We start from the raw sequence: 19,914 nt of genomic DNA, 5'->3' as shown, positions 1-19,914 counted from the left end.
ACCAGGGGGCGATGTTCTGCCCATCCTGGGCGTCGCCATATTGCGACCAGAGCCACTCTAGCGCCTGAGGCAGAGGCCACAGAGCCATCCCCAGCGCCCGGGCCATTTTTGCTCCAATGGAGCCTTGGCTGCGGGAGGGGAAGAGAGAGACAGAGAGGAAAGCGCAGCGGAGGGGTGGAGAAGCAAATGGGCGCTTCTCCTGTGTGCCCTGGCCGGGAATCGAACCCGGGTCCTCCGCACGCTAGGCCGATGCTCTACCGCTGAGCCAACCGGCCAGGGCTGATGCTTTTTTTTTTTTTTATGTGAAGTGAGAAGCACGGAGGTAGAGAGAGACTCCCATGTATGCCCTACGGGGATCCACCCAGCATGCCCGCCAGGGTGCGGTCCTTGGCCCATCTGGAAGATGCTCCATTCCAACCAGAACCATCCTAGCGCCTGAGGCGGAGGCCATAGAGCCATCCTCAGCGTCTGGGCCAACTTTGCTCCAATGGAGCCTTGGCTACTGGAGGGGAAGAGAATGATAAAGAGGGGAGGCCCTGGCTGGGTGGCTCAGTGGTAGAGCGTCGGCCTGGCGTGCAGGAGTCCCAGGTTCGATTCCCAGCCAGGGCACACAGGAGAAGCACCTATCTGCTTCTCCACCCTCCTCCTCACCTTCCTCTCTGTCTTTCTCTTCCTCTCTCGCAGCCGAGGCTCCACTGGAGCAAAGTTCGCCCGGGCGCTGAGGATGGCTCTATGGCCTCTGCCTCAGGTGCTAGAATGGCTCTGGTCACGGCAGAGCAACGCCCCCTGGTGGGCATGCCGGGTGGATCCTGGTCAGGTGTATGTGGGAGTCTATCTGACTGCCTCACCGTTTCCAACTTTAGAAAGATACAAAAAAAAAAAAAAAAAGTGGAAAAGGGTGGAGAAGCAGATGGGTGCTTCTCCTGTGTGCCCTGACCGGGAATCAAACCCAGGACATCCCCACTTTGGACCGACACTCTACAACTGAGCTACTTGGGCAGGACAAATTGACGCTTTTAAATTTTTCCCCTTACTCCATGTTCTGTGTTTCTTCTTTTTTTTAAATCAATAAAACCTTTTAAGAAATATTTCTAGGGCCCTGGCCGGTTGGCTCAGCGGTAGAGCGTCGGCCTGGCGTGCGGGGGACCTGGGTTTGATTCCTGGCCAGGGCACATAGGAGAAGCGCCCATTTGCTTCTCCACCCCCACCCCCTCCTTCCTCTCTGTCTCTCTCTTCCCCTTCCGCAGCCAAGGCTCCATTGGAGCAAAGATGACCCGAGCGCTGGGGATGGCTCCTTGGCCTCTGCCCCAGGCGCTAGAGTGGCTCTGGTCATGGCAGAGCGACGCCCCCTGGTGGGCAGAGCGTCGCCCCTGGTGGGCATGCCGGGTGGATCCTGGTGGGGCGCATGCTGGAGTCTGTCTGACTGTCTCTCCCCGTTTCCAGCTTCAGAAAAATAAAAAAAATTCTAAATAACTTTTATTTATTTTTACTTTTTTAAGCGAGAGAAGGGGAAATAGACTCCCACATGCACCCCCATCGGGATCCACCCAGCAAACCCCTTCTGGGGTTAATGTTCCAATTAACCAACTATCTTCACCGGGGTCTGATGCTTGAACCAATCACACCACTGCCAGTGAGAAGGGAAGAGAGAGTGGATGACCTCTGATGGCCCAGTAGATAAAGTGTCTCTCTGGAATGTTGATGTCCCTGGTTCAAAGCCTGGGGCTTACCCAGTCGAGGTAAATATGGGAGTTGATGCTTCCTGCTCTTCCCAGTTCTCTCCTTTCCAGAAATGTATAAATAAAACCTTTTTGACTTAGGAATTGTAAGAGAGAGAGAAGGAGCAAAGGAAGGGAAGAGCAGCAGATGGTCATTTCTCACATATGTTTTGTCTGGGAATTGAACCTGGCACTTCCAACATCCAGCCAACTCTTATCTATTTAGCACACCAACTAGAACATATAACTTCTATTATTTATTTTTTTATTTTAGAGAGAGGAAAAAGGAGAGGAGAGCATGCGATAGAAACATCCATCTGTTCCTCTGTGTCCCCTGATTGGGAACAGAATGAGCAAACTCTGCCTTCCAGACGTCCAACTGAGCTACCTGGGCAGGCAGGGCCTATAACTTTTAATTACAAAATAAGTTTAGAACCACAAAGCATAAAAGTTTTGAGAGATGTCCTAAATGGTTTTTAGGCAGGTATTCTAAATAAAATCCTAATTAGTCATAGTTCATTATCAAATAGAGGAAAGTGAAATGGTTCCAGTACTGTTAACTAGAGAATACATTTGTATTTCTAATGTTAACATGCATTTATTTCTGTTTGGTTGTTCAATGATTCTAAGAAACTTGAACACAGCCTGGACAGGCGGTGGCGCACTAAATGGAGCATCAGACTGGAATGCAGAGGGACCAGGTTCAAATCCCTGAGGTCACTGACCTGAATGCCAGCTAATCCGGCTGGACAGCGGATTCAGCAGCTGGAACATGGGGTCACTGGCTTGAGCATGGGAATATAGACATGACCCAATGGTGGCTGGCTTAAAGCCCAAGATCCCTGGCTTGAGCTCAAGGCTACTGGCTTCAAAAGGGGTCACTTACTCTGCTGTAGCCCCTGGTCAAGGCACATATGAGAAAGCAATGTATGAACAACTAAGGTGCTGCAAGAAAGAATTGATGCTTCTCATCTCCCTTCCTGTCTGTCTCTGTCAGTCTTTCTGTCATTCTCTCTCTGTCACACACACATACAAAAAGAAAACTAAACATGATCACATATGTAGGTTCTTCTAGATGCAATGCTTAGAAACATAGAATAGGTACAGTGCCCTGTGGCAAAAGCCACAGTGGTGTCACTTTTAAGAAGAGCTGAAATCAGTAGGTGCTGAGCACACAATAGGAATAGAATTACCAATTCTGACTACTTAGTAGAGTTGGTAAGTACCTTAAAAGTGAGCTATTTTTCTTACCCTTTTGTCTGCTCTTAGAAAATTCCCCTCCTGACTTCATTCCCATCTGCTCCCTGAGTTTCTCATTCTATTTTCTCATTCTATCAGAAGGACCCATAGCGAGTAGGAGTCGAGGTCATTCATGTGAATCCTGAATATGGGATGGTGAGGCGGTGTCCCAGGGCCCTCGGTGCACTCCGTCTGCTCTCAGAGTAGTTCTTGTCTCTGCGACAGGTTCTTGTAACCAAAACCACAGTAGAAATATCTATTGGTGATTTTATTTTTCTGAATCACACACTTCCTCATGCTCCCCATTCATGGTCAAATCCTTTTTTCCAACCCTAACTCTTGGCAGCACAGCTCTATTTTCATCTATAATTTTATAATTTACAGAGAATTAGAAAAATATATTCTTTTACTGTGTATCCCTTTCAGATTATCAATATGACCTAGTGAGATACACCAAATACATTCATAGCGCTCTCTGTGACACCCTTCTCAATGCCTAAGTGACACCAGAACTACGAGCATCTGTTGTTATATTGAGGTGACTTGAAATTTCATCCCCACCAGACACATCCAGAGAGGGGCAAGAGTCTGGAAAAAGAGTAAGTAAATCGTGCCTACCTGAAGCCTCCAGAAAACATTCTTACAGGAGGGGCTTCAGAGAGTTTCTAGGTGGGTGAGCACATCCAAGTGTGGGAGGCTGAGGCACCTTAACTCCATGGGGACAGAAGCGTCTGTGCTTGGGACCCTCCTGGACCTTGAGCTATGTATTCCTTCATGTGGCTGTTCACCTATAACCTTTATAATACCTGTTAGGAAAGTGGAAAGATTATTGTTTTTTGTTTTGTTTTGTGATGTGAGCTGCTCTGGGGAATGAAGTGAACCTGAGATGAGTTGAGGGAACCTCCATTTGTTTGGCTTCTGAAGTGAGTTGGAAGCAGTGTGTGGCCCTGAGCCTTTGTCTGTGGGGTTTGACACAAGTGGGTAATAATTGAGCTACATTTCCGGGCACCCAGCGGTGTGGAAAATATCTGATTTGAGGCATCCACCCATCCAATAACACACACGCTGGGTGACCAGGACTATTGTGAGAGCGGCAGTAGTGTGAGAGTAAAGATAAAAGGAGGAGGACTGCACTGTAGGTGGTTTAAAAGTGGACCTCAGTTGAATTTAACCTAATACCTAAGGTCTTGGTTCTTTAGAGAAATACAGACATCAGACCGTATGCATACTGTTCCTTTGCTGTTTCTATGTGAAAAAGATACTGTCAACTTTCTGTTTTGCCTCAAGTGATTGATGAAATGCATCTCCTGATAAGTTGGCCTTGGACAGATTGTGTTCTGTAGAAATTTAAGTAGTGCCTCTGTGCTTGTGACCATCTCTCGGGAATACTGGAAGGCATCGAGGAGCCCCTGAACATTTCTGTTAGATTTCATATGAGAGAGTGATAGCATGTGTTTTGCTCACACCCATCAGAAACTTTAATACATTCTACAATGTCATAGAACTTGTTTAAGGCCAGAATTTGAAATTTTAGAAGTGAGCCACAGACCTGGCTACACACTCTTCCTAGCAGCAGCCTCGAAGAAATTTGGGGACAGAGCACCAGAGTGGAAGGGTTTGTACTAGCTTTTAGCCTCTGGGTGCTGCCAGTGGAGGCTTCAGAGGCTCGAGGTCTTGTGAGCCGAATTCTGTTTGGATCCTGAATGAAGGGCCTGTGAGTTTGGTGAAGAAGGAATGCATGCGAATGTCCTCATTTGGGGATTTATGTGGATTTAGTCTTTGAAGAGTCTGAGCATTAGTGTGGGTCACTTGATTAACCCTGACTCTGAAGAGTTTGAGAACTGAATGCCTGAAGGTCAAGGCCTAAGGGCCTCAATCATTTCTCCTAGGCTTTTTGAGTGAAAAGTTGAATGTGTGAAGCATGAACAATGCTTGTCTAGATTAGCAATTTAATTTAAATTTAATTTAATCTAAATCATATGTCAGCATATGTGTTCCTCTGCTAACTTTCAGATTGAACTTCAGATCACTGGGGAGTGCAGGGTTTGTGTAGGTGTGAAAAATTAAAAGTCTTGAAATTTTGAGAACCATAGATAGCCCCAAAATTCCCATAGTGGGAATTTTGAAAATCAGATTTTCGATGTTGAAAACATCTCATTCTTTTACATCCAGGTGGCTTAAGTTTCCTGTTCAAAATTTGTCTCCTAGGATTTGAGGTCTTGTTCCTTGCCATGTGTTCTCACTTTGGGTCAGATCAACCCTTCTGAAAAATTCAGTCTTCTACATCCACGTGACACAATGTCATCATCTGAGTAGTTCACCATGATGAAAGTCTGTGTCAGTAAGATAGGAAAGGTTTCTTTGTCTTATATGTCAGTTCTCTTTTTTTATATTTCTATTCAGGTTTTTGGACAAAACTAAACACAACCATTTTTCTAAATTCTACTCATTAGCGAGGTCATTTTACTATAATAGTTTTTTAGACAAATTTCCTAAAACTTTGAAATCATGTATAATATCTTGCATCGTAGAATCTGCCTATTTTCCAACATGTTTATCATTTTTGCCGTTTCTCTGTAAAATAGGAGTTCCTATTTCTCCACGTTATCATCAGCATTTCATATTTTCTGGAAATGTTTTGTTTGTTTTAGGAATTCTAATAGCTGAGTACTTGTATTAATCACATTGCAGTGCTATATTGATGCTATATTTTTCTAATAAGAAAAGTTGTAGACCATAATTTCATACGCTCATTTGCCATCTCATCTGTGAAAGAGTGTCTGTTCAAGGAATTTTCATGGTTTCTTTTTATAATAATTTAAAATTTGTATTTAGGAAATTAACTATAACAGAGTGACATTGATTAGAGTGCCTAGGTTTCAGGTTAATATTTCTATGTATTTAAACTGTTGATTTTGTTGCATACCCATCACCCACAGTCATATCATTTTCCATCACCTTAAATTTGTCCCTTTTTATACCCATCCTTTCATAACCTCCCAATGTTTTTAAATTATCAACCTTTAGGAATTCTATGTTCTGGATACTATTCTTTTTATTTTTATTTTTTTTAGATTTAATTTATTTACTTTAGAGAGGAGAGAGAGAGCACTTGAAGGAGGGAGGAGCAGGGAACATCAACTCCCATATGTGCCTTGACCAGGCAAGCCCAGGGCTGTGAACCAGTGACCTCACCATTCCAGGTCTACACTTTATCTCCTGCGCTACCACAGGTCAGGTAGATAGATACTAATGTTTTATCAATAAAAATTTTTTGATGAATGTGTTTAGATTATATTAATTTCTTTATTTATTCATGCATGCTAATGATCCTCTAAGTGTCCCAGCATCATTCTTTGGAAAGGGAATTTTTTGAAAATCAAAGACTTTGTACCTTTCTCGATAAAATGCATCTTCTGCAAAGTTTGTCTTGGACATGTTGTAGATTGTAGAAATTTAAGTAGTGCCTCTGTGCTTGTGACCATCTCTCGAGAATACTGGAAGGCATCGAGGAGCCCCTGGAACATTTCTGTTAGCTTTCACCTGAGACAGTGATAGCAGGTGTTTTGATCACACCCATCAGAAACTTTAAGGCCAGAATTTGAAATTTTAGAAATGAGCCACAGACCTGGCTACACACTCCTAGCAGCAGCCTCCAAGAAACTTACGGACAGAGCTCCGGATTGGAAGTGGTTTGTACTAGCGTTCAGCCTCTGGGTGCTGCCAATGGAGGCTTCACAGGCTTGAGGTCTTGTGTACACTCTGAGTGTATATGATTTGTGTAGGTTTTTTTGTGGGATCTGTATTCTCCATATAGCTGCACATTTATGCTTTCACAAGAACTATCAATACTGATACTACATATAAGTGTGGAAATCTTTTGATGTGGGCTCTGTATACTGGTTCTTTTTGGTCAAAACTATTCTTGTTATTTTCAGTATAAAACCCCAGCAAATATTACCTTTATCAGAAGATCAGATATAAGACATTTTGATATTTTCTACCCCTAGTTAATTGTGTGATAAAGACTTCAATTCTGAGGTGTCTGTTCCAAAATGTACGACCACTGTTTAATGAGGCAAACTTAGTACAACACACAAAAAAATGGATTAATAAACAAAATACCTCATCAGTACTCCTGAAATTAATTCTTATTCCTCTCAGAGTGTATTTCTCTCTGTGGTCCTAAGCCCCAAGGTCCTTCTTTTGCCTCTGTAACTTGTTTTCTAAAGTCCATTCCTTTGATGGCTTGCTTATAACTCTGTTTTTCTCTAAATAAAGTATTCCTTGGCCCTGGATGGTTTGCTGAGTAAGTTAAGAACATTGTCCTAAAACAACTAGGTTGTAGGTTTTATTTCTGGTCATGACACAGAGGGGAAGCAACTAGATGATGCACAACTGAGTGTACCAACAAGTGATTCCCTCCCCCTCCCCCCTCTCTCCATTCCTCTGTCTTTTAAAACTCAATAAAAATTAAGTCATGGCTAGATATATCAGTTGGTTGGAGCCCCCTCCCAGAGCACAGAGGTTGCCGGTTTAATCCCGCATTCCAGCGACATGCAGGAGCATCTAGATGTTCTTGTCTTTATCACACTGCCACTCTAAAAAAAATACAATATTTTTTCTTCCAAAAACGTGAAGTAGTCTTGAAAAACACATCAATGTTCTCTTGTCATTCCTAAAATTAATAAATTTTAAAAATAAGAAAAATTCAATTATGGTTCAGTTTATAGATAATCCCCTCATAATTACAGTCCTGTTTGATAAACTCTTTTTAAATGTATTGTTTTTGGAGAAGCAATGGGGAGAGAGGAAGAGAGAAATATCAATTTGTGTCTCTTTAGATTTTTTTTTCAGAGACAGAGTCAAAGAAAGAGGGATAGATTGGGACAGACAGACAGGAATGGAGAGAGATGAGAAGTTTTTATGTTGTGATACCTTAGTTGTTCATTGATTGCTTTCTCATATGTGCCTTGACCATGGGCCTTCAGCAGACCGAATAACCCCTTGTTCAAGCCAGTGACCTTGGGTCCGAATTGGTGAGCTTCACTAAAATCAGATGAGCCCGCGCTCAAACTGGTGACCTCAAGGTCTTGAACCTGGGTCTTCTGCATCCCAGTCCGACGCTCTATCCACTGTGCCACCACCTGGTCAGGCCTTTAAATTATTCTTATCAGGGAATCAAACTCACAGCCTTGATCTCTTAGGATGACACTAACCATCTGAGCTACCTACCCAGAGCTCATTATCCAAATTCTTAGTTTCTTCCATGATTTGTTGGTACCTTTCTTCTATGTGCTGGCCAGCTCAGTGCTTCTGGACTACACTCTAACCAACCATGCTATCCAGACAGGGAGTGCTGACATTTAGTAAGTTGAGTTGTGATGTCACCACAAACCAGATTTTATATTTATTAAGAGAAAAATATTTTATTTTCTAATTCATTAGAGGAGAGAGAATGAGAGTGGGGGAAAAACAGGAACCATTGGCCTGTAGTAGTTGTTCCCTATGTGCCTTCACCAGGCAAGCCCAGGGTTGGAACCAGCGACATCAGTACTCCAGGTCCATGATTTCTCTACTGTGCCACCACAGGTCAGGCTCCACAATCCATGTTTTAGAAAATTTCATGACTACATAAATAAAGTAATTGAATGATTGTTTTTTTATGTTATTTATGGAAAATTTAATATTTTAAATACAATTCTTTATCAGGTATATATATAATGTGGAAATATTTTCTCCCAGTCTCTGAGTTTTCTTAAATGTTGTGCTTAAAATACAAACAGTTAAATTTAATTAAATCCAATTATCTTTTTCTTTTATGATTCATCCTTTATTGTCTTCTCTCAGAACTTTGGCTAATTTGGGTTCAGGAAGATTGTCTCCCATATGCTTTTATGAGTTTCATACTTTTACATCTTATATTTAAAACTATGATCTATTCTGACTTAATTTTTTTATGGCTAGAATTAAGATTCTTATTTTATTTCCCTGCCACTAGGTATACAATTATTCCAGCATCTTTTGATGAAAGACTTATCCCATTGGCTTATTTTCGGACCTTGGTGAAAAAGTAATTGACGGTAATATATTTGGATTCCCATTCTGGTGGTGCCTTTCTCATTGCTGCAGAGAAATGGTGCCTCATTTTACTGGCCTCACTTTTAGTGGCCTTTCCCTGAGTTCCAGTCCCAACGACAATGTTAGATCATCTAGGCCACTCTTCCTCTCTGGTGGGTGATGGCCAGCCTCACTCAGAACCCATTTCTCCAAATCTTTTTCTGGTCTTGAAAATTTTAAGAACATTTTCACTAGCAGTTTTTGGTTGGTGTTCCTTTACAGGACGTATGACCTCTTCCCCGTAGAGTATCACTCTCTGCTGTTACATCCACACCCGAACTCTTGACCATTTCTAAAATTTTTAAAACACCTCTTTTTTTTAAAATACAAATTTATAAAAACTGCTGTGACCATATGATATTTTTGCTTAACCCCCAACACAATTTGGCTCAATTCTTATTTTGGTTTGGAAGCTCCAGTTTCTGAAAAATACACTTGCTTTCCAGAAGAGTCATAGTGTTGTAAAGTACCTGTACCTCAATTCCACAGGTTCACATAGAGACACCAAGTCCAAATGAATTTTGAAGAGTTTTATTAAAGGAGGAGATTTATTAAATATGCCAGCCACATATGGCTGACATGGGGCATTTGCAGACCCAAATCATGTGCGCCAAAATACATTTCAGGGGCTGTTTATATATCCTTGATCACACACAGGTGGGGGAGAGCATGACATCATGGCATAAGCTCACAACATTTGTTCAGGGGATACACAGAAACATTAAGACTTTCAAGGTAACACAATCAAAGATGTTTACAAATCTTTTAGGGTTCATCTTCCCTCCTTTGCCTAGGGGTATGTTACTCTCAGGATTCCAGGAAGGGGGTGGAACCTCAATCACTGTAAGGTGGTATGTAAATTCTGTCTCCCATTGTAAGAGAAGTTTCTCGGTTAACCTTTATTTTAGATTTAGAACTAAATGACCCATTGTTCTTGCAAGCTAGAAACTTCTACATTCTTCTCCCTCCCCTCCCCAAAAGAAGGATGGGGCAGGAAAGCCTGACTTTTCCTCCTAGAATATCAATATTAATTTTGCAGCTTTTTGGTACCTTACTGCCGCGGACCAGTGCGGCTCCTAATAATGGTGTGGAATTAAGGAAACACACTTATCAAAACAAAAACAATGGGACTGGGAGGACTCTTCAAAATGCCTGGCAGTATCGGAGTGCCCCATAGTCCCAGTTCGCTTTATTATATAGCCATATGCAAATCAAGGACCCTGATACAAAGTTGCACATCCAAGGCTAAGACAGGAACTCTCCCAAGGCATAAAACAGGATGCATTAGTGAAATCTACCAACATCTGAAAACAAAGAGTCAGAGGAAGGGCATGTATATTGCTTCCAGCAACCCAAGGAAGCAAGTGGAGTGGGTACAAATACTCAGCATCACAGCCAAATATGGAGATGGAGGGGAGAGAACTTAGCCTTTTGTTAAGCCTCGAATCTACAATGGCTTTTTGCCATTTATGGTCCAGTCCACAACATATCCCCCCTTTTTTTAATTTTTAATTTGTGTGCTGAGATTTGTACTCATCTGATTTCCTAATTTCACTGATTCTAATTTGGAGGCAGACTGAAAAAATACAGAACAAACACAAAATTAGTATAGTCAATGCTAACAGATACCCAAACAAACATTCTAATACATTACAGTGATTAAAGCCTTTAAGCAAACTCTTGGCCAATACAACAAGAATCCATAAAAGAGTAGTGTCCTTAACATGTTCACCAAGTTCAAATTGGCACCAACACCATTCCAAATCTCTGCAAATGCAACCCAACCCCAGTTCAGTCCTTTAAAAGCTGTCACAGGAGCAGGAATCCAGGAAGGAAATTCAGGAAAAGTCCACATGACACTGGAATTGCTGTCACACTTCCACACTCTGCAGTTAGCATCAAAGTCCCACTGACCGCTGCTCCCAGCTGGCAATGACCCAGGTAGACTGGAAAAGCCATCTGCAGCATGCATGAAGACGGAGCTTTCGTTTTCTTTAAACTGGAAAGATGAACCCAGGGGGCCCTATACTGGAGCTTTACAGCCATGGGGTGGTAAGGAGAACCTTGGGATACACTAAGCTGGGTGGCAGAGGTAAATTTGTAAGTTGGCAAAAAAGGAAAAAAGGAGCTCTAAATTAGGAGTAGGTCCTATCCTAAAATACGAGTGGGGCATTGAGGCAGGAGGAATAAAGGAAAGACTATAAAACAAAGCAGCAGAAAACAGGACTATCAACACCCACAACAGAGATCTTTGAGGGAAGAATAAAAAACCTGAATATTCAGGCAAGTGGCCCTTGTGTAAATGAGACCAATCTACCAGCTACTTGGAAGAAATACCCCAGGCTCGTCCACAGTGTCGTAGAAGGGGCCGACGGCCCTGGGCACCTTTTAGCCTTCAGTGGCAAATCCCAGTATTCTGGGCAAGGTTAGGTCACAGGTGGCTGGAGCAGGGCTGGAAGAGACTGAACACTCCCTTAGAGGAGCAAGGGGGAAGCCTACCTTCCAGTGTCCCTTCTTCCTCACAGCAAAAGCAGGTAAGCCTGGCAGGCTTTGGCTTAAATGATCATCCTTTCCACTATTGAAGCAGGGCCCTGATGGAGTTCCAGTTGGAGCATTGGAGCCTTTGAGGGCATATGCCAAGAGCTAGTATTTTACCTGATCTCTTTTGGGCTTTTTCTGCCTCTTGGTACCTTAAAAGCCATGCTCAGAAGATCTCGCTGAGGGGTTTGAGGATCCCCATCCGCCTATATAAACCTTTTCCATATATCTGGAGCTATTTGGAAAAAGACAAAACAGTGTTATTAGCTGGATCAAATAAAAGAGGGTAAAAGTTTGCAGGAGAAAAAGATTTGGCATCTCCTGTTCATCAGCATTCAAAAAAAAAATTTTTTTTTTAAAGATAAGGTAGATTTGCAGAAATTCCAGGATATGACTCCCCCTTTTATATATTTTTTAAAAATTGACCTTAAATATTTGCTGGGTACACTTTAATAATACCTTGACTTTAAAGATTTTAAGAAATACCCGTAATTCGAAAGGTTTGACAAAATACAGTAAATACTTTTGCTACATATTCAGGAGCATTGTCAGTTTTAACCACATCAGGAAGTTCAATAATAGAAAATGCATAGACAATGAGCTATAACATGCATAGCAGCCTCTCCTGTCCTAGCAGAGGCTACTATAAATCCAGAATAAGTATCCACTGTAATGTGGACATAGGACTGTTTAACAAATGAAGGTATATGAGTAATATCCATTTGCCAAAGTTGTCCTGGTAGGAATCCTTGAGGGTTATCTCCAAATGAAGGACAGATTGTAGTATAGGACACCTTGGACAGAATTTACCAATCTGCTGTGCTGCTTCCCAAGAAAGTTGAAACTATTTATGTAGGGCTGCAGCATTCTTGTGATGAATAGTATGAGACTGAATTGCTTGATCTGTCATGGGTGCTCCAATAATTTTCTTTTGGGTAGTTTGATCAACAAGGGCATTCCCTTGTGCTAAAGCTCCAGGGAGCATAGAGTGAGCTAGAGTATGTCCTATAAATCATGGAGCTCTATGTTGACATACAAGTCTTTGAAGGAGGAGAAATTGCTAAAGTAGTTTATCAGCAGTTGTCCCTAAGACAGCAGTCTCTATAGTGGAAACAACCATAAGTAAATAGTGAGAATCAATTTGGCCTGTAAAATTTGCAAAAGCAATTTGCCATTTAGTGGAAGTTTCCCAGAGCCATTGTTGTTGATCCTTTGAAAAAAGAAACAACAATAATTTTGAGGCTCAAAACATATAAGCTCTAAGGGTCGTCTATACCCCTTGATAATCAAGGAGGCGACAAGATCAAAATATGGAGATAAAACTTTTTTTAGAAGTAACAGCTAAATGAATCAATTCAATAGGACCTGAAGCTTGCCACAATAGTCCCGTTGGAATGTAACTTAAGGAACAAATTAGTAAGGCAATTGATTCTTCAGGATTTATACATTTTAGTTTTAGTTGTGCTTGTTGTAAGGCCTTTTCTACAAGCTCTAAAGCTTGTTGTCCTGCAGGTGTAAGTAGCCAAGGAGAAACTGGTTCAGCTGAGCCTCTAAGACTATCAAAAAGTGGTTTCAGTTCGCTGGTAGTTAATTTGAAAGAAGGTCTAAGCCAATTAATATCTCCTAATAATTTCTGGAAATTGTTTAAAGTTTGGAAATGATCTGTTCTGATTTCTAATTTTTGTGGATGAATTTATTGTCCCTCAATAATTTGTCCTAAATAAGAAAAAGGTAAAGATTGCTGTACCTTCTCAGGAGCTATATAAAGTCCTGATTCTTTCAAAGAATATTCTAGTTGTTGCAAAATGGTCAACACAGTGTCTTTATCTGAATGAGTAATAAGAATATTATCCATATAATGAATTATGTACATCTTAGGGTGCTGCCTTCATACTGGAGAGATATCTTGAGAAATGTATTTTTGGCACATGGTGGGATTATTAGCCATACCTTGAGGCAAAACTCTCCACTGATATTGCTCCATTGGAGCCTGGAAATTAAATGAAGGAACACTGAATGCAAAACGCTTGCAATCATGAGGGCTTAAGGAATAGTAAAAAAGCAATCCTTCAAGTCAATAATTACAAGGTGAAAATTCCATGGAATGGCAGTAGGAGAAGGGAGTCCCAGCTGGAGAGGACCCATAATTTCCATAGTCTTATTTATTGCTCTCAAATCTTGTAATAGCCTCCAGTTTCCTGATTTCTTTTTAATGACAAATATAGGCATATTCCATAGACTATTAGATGGTTCAATGTGCCCAAGCTGTAACTGCTCTTGTACCAATTGAGCAGCTGCCTTAAGTTTCTTCTGAGAAAGGGGCCATTGGTCTACCCATACAGGATTATCTGATTTCCAAGTAATTGGGTTTGCACAATGCATTATCGGGGTAGTAGGAGCTACCAAGGCCCCTATGCTAAATTTTGATATCCTAATCCATGCCTTCTGGTATTGGGTGCCACTTCTATGGGGTGAGAATTCCCCACTGTTCTTATCCTAACCCCTTAGTGGGCAAAAATCCCTGATCAAGCATTTGAGTACTGACTAAACTATTAAGACTGACAAGCAACGCTCCCATATTTTTCAAAACATATCTACCCCACAAATTAACTGGTAATCCAGGGAGCACATAAGGCTGAAAAAATCCAGAATGACCTTCTTAATCTTCCCAATGTAGAAAACTAGAACTTTGTTGAGGGGGTTTACTCTGCCCTATACCTTGTAATTCTGTGGCTGCTGCATGAGTTTGCCAGGAAGGAGGCCATGCAGCTTAGCAATAACAGATACATCAGCTCCACCAGTATCTACAAGTTCTTTAAATTTACACCCTTGTATTGTTAGTTCCATTTCAGGGCGTTCCTGACCTATTTTTTTAATCCAATTGGCAAAATCAGAGGAGCCAAATCACCAATTTCCTTGGGACCCCTTTTGCAGGATGTGGCCTGAGAAGCATAATTAGCATCCTTATACTATTCTTCTAACTGCCTGAATTAGCCGTGAGACAAATTCTTGAAATGACTTATTAGGGCCCTGCTTATTTTTGCTCAATTCCTTTGTTTTGCCTAACTAAGTATAACCTCACACATAACAAGACAATTCACACACAAAAAACACAAGTATAACATATAACTTTGACTAATCCTAATATTTAAATTGCTATTTGGCTCCTAACTCTGAACACACCTCACAATGCACTAACCAAATCAGTAAGTCTTAAGGATCTACATTCTATTCTATTTAAATTTAAATGAGCTCTCCTTACAAGTTCTAAAAACATTTCTTTTCTAAATATTAGAACCAGCATTTCCAATATTTTTTCATTTTCAACCACTTTATTCAAAACATTTTGCAGCTTAAGATTTTACAATTTAACATTTTACAATTAGAAATTTATCTGCTACTACATAAGTTGCAAACTTTTCAAAACACTACAGAAAATCCTTTATTTCTTTGGATTTTTCTGTTCCATGCTGAGCTCCTGAGATATATTTTTTCTTTCAGCTTCATTTTCATCTTCCTTAGAAGATGATGAATCACACTCCTGACATATCCATCCATAACCGGTTTGCTTAGGAGACTTTTTCAAAGGAGGATCCAAACAGCCAAAATGGTAGCACAGTCTGCATTCATCACACCTGACGAAATTTTCATTGTCTCCAGTTCCTTTGCAAGTTGCACATTCAGTTTGTAAATCTTCAGCTTTAGGCTTCTTTTGTAACACAGATTGCCTCTGTCTAGAAACTCTTTCCTCATGTTTTTCTTCATCAGGAATGAAGCTTCGTTTTCGGCCTCTGGTTCTTGTGTTTCTTATTGGAATCTTCTTGGGCTCTGGAGGCATGTCCTCTGGAACAAACTTCACTGGTTCCTTAATCTGCCTCCTCGGTTGTTTGGTTCCACCTAGTAAGGTTTCCATGGCCATGTCTGCCTCATGTCACTGCTCCCAGCCTGGTCACATTCTGAACACTGCCAATAACTGTTTTTGGTCTTTCTTGGCATCCTCATAAGAGGAGGGTCCAAACATCCAAGATGGTAATGGAGTTTACAAGTATCACATAACAAAAGAAGATGCTGATCATGGTTCTTACAAATCCCACAACTATAAAGTACAGTAGGAAGAATAGATGTCTTTTGTGTGCCTCCTTCTTTTTAACTTGGTTTTCGCTCCTTGGGTGCTCTCAAAATTGCTGGTATGTTCAACTTCTGCCCCGTGATTCTGCCAAGTAAGGCCCATATTCCTTGCCCTTCACTTCGAAGTTTCCCATTCAGGTTTTGTAGTTCTTTTAAAGACTCACACAGCTTATTGTATTCCACATGAAGCTTTTCTTATTCATTCTCTAATTTATCCTTTATATTCTTTTGTTCAGCCATATTTTCCTGAATTTGAGTCATGCGCATATTTCTCTCAAAATAATAATTCACAAAATCAGCAGTGAGAGCAGGTTGCTTGTGCTTTCTCCATCCATCCACACTAGAGCTAGTATCAGAATTGTCCACTGGGAAGATATCTGTACTGATCCCCATTAGTTCTGCTTTCCACATCAGTTTACGAATGGCTGAAGCACTGCTAGTGAGTGGTCTGGGAAGCTTTTCCCTGGGAACCCAGTCCTGGGGCCTGGTGGACCGAGCTAGTTCTGCTTTGGCATGATACTGCTAGAGCCGGGCATTGATCCTCGCCTGTGCTCCTGATGAGAGCTGCTTCTCTCTTTATTGTAGAGACATTTTACAATAGGATTGTAGAGCCAAGTAGTTTTTTCTCTTCCACTTTCTGTCAAACCTATCTGCATGTTGCTTACAATAAGCAAAAAATGGATCTGCTATATCCTCTTCTGCTGCTGCCTCTGAAAGCAGGCCTTCCTTCTGGGCACAAGTCATGTGGAAATAGGCTCTGCACATACCTGCATCACAACTAATGCAAACTCCAGTTCTAGCAAAATGAAGGTCTTCACAGAAGCTACACTCCTTGGCACCATATTTGGAATAGTTCATTTTGGTTAGTGTTACTGGTCGTAATTTGTCAATATCTCCAAATGCTACTCCAGGAACATACAGGGCACAGACAATGTGAACCCATCTTCCAGCATCTGTCTCCTTGAAAATTCCATCCTGATTAGGACACAGTTCACAGCTGGGGGAAACACCACATTTACATGCATCACAAAACCAAGGTTCAGTGGAGTTTTCAGAAGCTGAACTCATAATAGAGTCACTCTCTCCATCAACTCCATAACAATCTTCATGGACTGTAATGCCACAATTGTCACACTGAATTATTTCATCAGCATCTTCACTATTATCTCTAAGACAAACACAGCAAATCAGAATATAGTCCATTTTTTTGAGAACTTCAGTTTTGACTCTTTTCAAGAATCAGCGAGTCCTCATTGCTCTTGCTTTGAGATAGTGTCAGGCTATCATTGGTCAGTTCTTCATCATCAGCACTGTTTCTGCTAAGAACTTTACTCTTCTTCTTCTTGCAACCTCCTTCACTGGCAGGGCTGCTATGATCTTCATCACTGCCTTCATAATTTTCCTCCTCATCACTCCCACCTCCCTCATCTTCATCATCCTCATTGTCTCCATCACTTCCTTCTTTCTGAGATGCAGATCTTCCCTTTCTCCTTACTACAGTAGATCGCCAATTGTTGCCATCTTCACTGTCATAGTCATCCATGTCATTCAGTTCTTCCATGGATACAAAATCCAAAAGTGGTAGATTTCGACAAAGATTCCATTTTCTGGGCTCACTGACTTGTTCCTCTGTAGTAGTTGTAGTGGGGACTGAAGTAGATGTGTTAACAACAGGAGGACTTGTGGCTGGTGTGGTGGCAGCAGCAGAAGCAGCCACATTATCAGACACTGTTGCTTTTTCTTTCTCTCCTTCTCTTTTTCTTTTTCCTTCTCTTTGTCCTTTTCTTTGTCCTTCTTTTTCTCCTTTTTCTTTCTAGGCCTTTCTCCATTTTCTTCTTCTTCCTTCTTTTCCATTTTAATTAACTGTTTTTCTGATGACAGTATTTCTTCCTCTGTAGAATTTTTAAGTTGTTCTTTTACTTTAATATGTTTATTCAGTTCTTTCTCTAAAAGGTTTTCTTCAGAATCACTACAGGAGCCTTCTCCACTGTCCTTTGAAGAGTCTTCACTTCCATTACTACTCCCTTCAGAATCAAGTACTTTATGTTGGATTTTCACAGTTTGGCAGAATAAATCCTTATAAAACAACTTACTATAGTTAAATCTATCTTCTTCTTTATACTTTGGTTGCTCCGCTACCACCCACCATGAAAGCTGGAACACCCACTACCAGCATTTCCAATTTTTGCATGCAAAAAAAACTTAATTCAGGCCTTAAAAACAGACATATTTTGACAACATTAAACAAAGACTAAACAAAAACAAGAATTAGATGAATCAGACAAACCAGAGAGAAACCCGGGATTTCAGAGCACATCCAGATTAGAAAGATGTCTGCCTGATATTAGTCAGGGCATTTTCAGACAGAGGGACTGAAGGATGTGACTAAACAAAATCTCCCCAAGAAAATTTGCTCTCGGCAGCTGCTGGGATATTTTCTATAGTCAGATCCAACACAGGTCTCCTGCCTCAATCTCCAGGCAAAGAACAAGAAAGAAACAAAATGATAGTTCAGAAGACCACAGTCAAAACATTAAAGAAAATTAGACCATGACAGGAAAAGCTGCAATCTTCCTAATGCCTGAGTCTCCTTTCCATTCTCAAAAAAGTCCAACTTACACAGCAAATAATCACCCCTGGAGAGACAAGCACAAGCAATCACCTTCCAGCCACTTGGGGGAAGAGCCTTTGCCCTAATAGTATCTAATAAATGAAGTGTAAAAGGGGCAGTAGGCCCATATTGAACACAAGCAAGTTTAAGCTCTTTCAGAGTTCTAAAAGGTACAGGTTTATGTTCTTGCACTAGTCTCCCTGTATCATCCTGTCTTTCTACAACTGGAAAATGGGTAAAGCCATCATTTATTGTTTCCCCTACATTTTGAGCCTGGTATATAGATTGTTGGAGAGGGGATTTCCCAGATTTTGAGCTATAGACTCCACAATCAGCCCGATAAGGGAACAGAGGAGCAGAGAGTTGAATGTAGGAAGGAGCTGAGGGCAGCGGAGACCCCGGGGCTAAGGCAGCCATAGCCATGGATTTTTCATCCCCCCCTGTCATCCTCAGACTCCAAGTTATCCTTGTATTCACATACCTCTGTTTCCAGCTCACTCTGATACTCTTCAGACAACAATTTGTTTTCATAGGGAAACATTTCTACATAAAGGTCTCTTATTTTTGGCCCTATCCCATAATCTTTTTTAAAAATTATTTTTATTTATTCATTTTAGAGAGAGACAGAGAAAGATAGAGAGAGGGAAGGGCGGAAGAGCAGGAAGCATCAACTCCCACATGTGCCCTGACCGGGCAAGCCCAGGGTTCCGAACTGGTGACCTCATGGTTCCAGGTCAATGCTTGATCCACTGTGCCACCACAGGTCAGGCTTGTCCCATAATCTTTTACTCCCAACTACACTTTCCCCCAAAACTTTCTTTACTCACTGTGCGCACTTCACTTTGGGGAGTTCTGTCACCTTCCTTCAGTTTTAGTTTCCCCGTACTCAAGTCCCTGTTTGGGCCTCACTTGCCGTGCGTGGACCAGTGCGGCTCCTAATAATGGTGCGGAATTAAGGAAACACACTTATCAAAACAAAAACAATGGGACCAGGAGGACTCTTCAAAATGCCTGGCAGTATCCAAGTGCCCCATAGTCCCAGTTCGCTTTATTATATAGCCATATGCAAATCAAGGACCCTGATACAAAGTTGCACATCCAAGGCTAAGACAGGAACTCTCCCAAGGCATAAAACAGGATGCATTAGTGAAATCTACCAACATCTGAAAACAAAGAGTCAGAGGAAGGGCATGTATATTGCTTCCAGCAACCCAAGGAAGCAAGTAGAGTGGGTGCAAATACTCAGCATCACAGCCAAATATGGAGATGGAGGGGAGAGAACTTAGCCTTTTGTTAAGCCTCGAATCTACAATGGCTTTTTGCCATTTATGGTCCACAACACCTTACTACAATAGTTCCAAGAAATCAGACAATTTGAGAACCCTTCTAACTTCCACCACCCCAGGATACAGGCTCCAACATTGCTGCTTTCCTTATACTGTATGTATATGGCTTAAGGTTTCCCAACATGGCGGCCCCCAAGCATCACCAGGTGTTAGTGGTCACTGATGTATCACCTTCCTGGGTGTGCGGGAATCGCCTGTGTTTCTTTGAATGGTT

The 19,914-nt window shown here is 41.4% G+C and overlaps 1 protein-coding gene and 1 pseudogene across 1 annotated transcript in view; one reads left to right on the top strand and one right to left on the bottom strand.

Moving 5' to 3' along the window:
* LOC136330160 (zinc finger protein 615-like) overlaps positions 1-19,914 on the top strand; it is a 60,811-nt gene that overhangs the window by 21,229 nt on the left and 19,668 nt on the right. The window lies entirely within an intron of this gene.
* On the bottom strand, positions 14,941-19,824 carry LOC136328861 (PHD finger protein 14-like; annotated as a pseudogene).

Source organism: Saccopteryx bilineata, chromosome 3 (genome assembly GCF_036850765.1).
Source record: "Saccopteryx bilineata isolate mSacBil1 chromosome 3, mSacBil1_pri_phased_curated, whole genome shotgun sequence".
Lineage (NCBI taxonomy): Eukaryota > Metazoa > Chordata > Mammalia > Chiroptera > Emballonuridae > Saccopteryx > Saccopteryx bilineata.
Note: the sequence above shows the minus strand (reverse complement) of the source record. Positions and strands in the feature narration are given on the sequence as shown.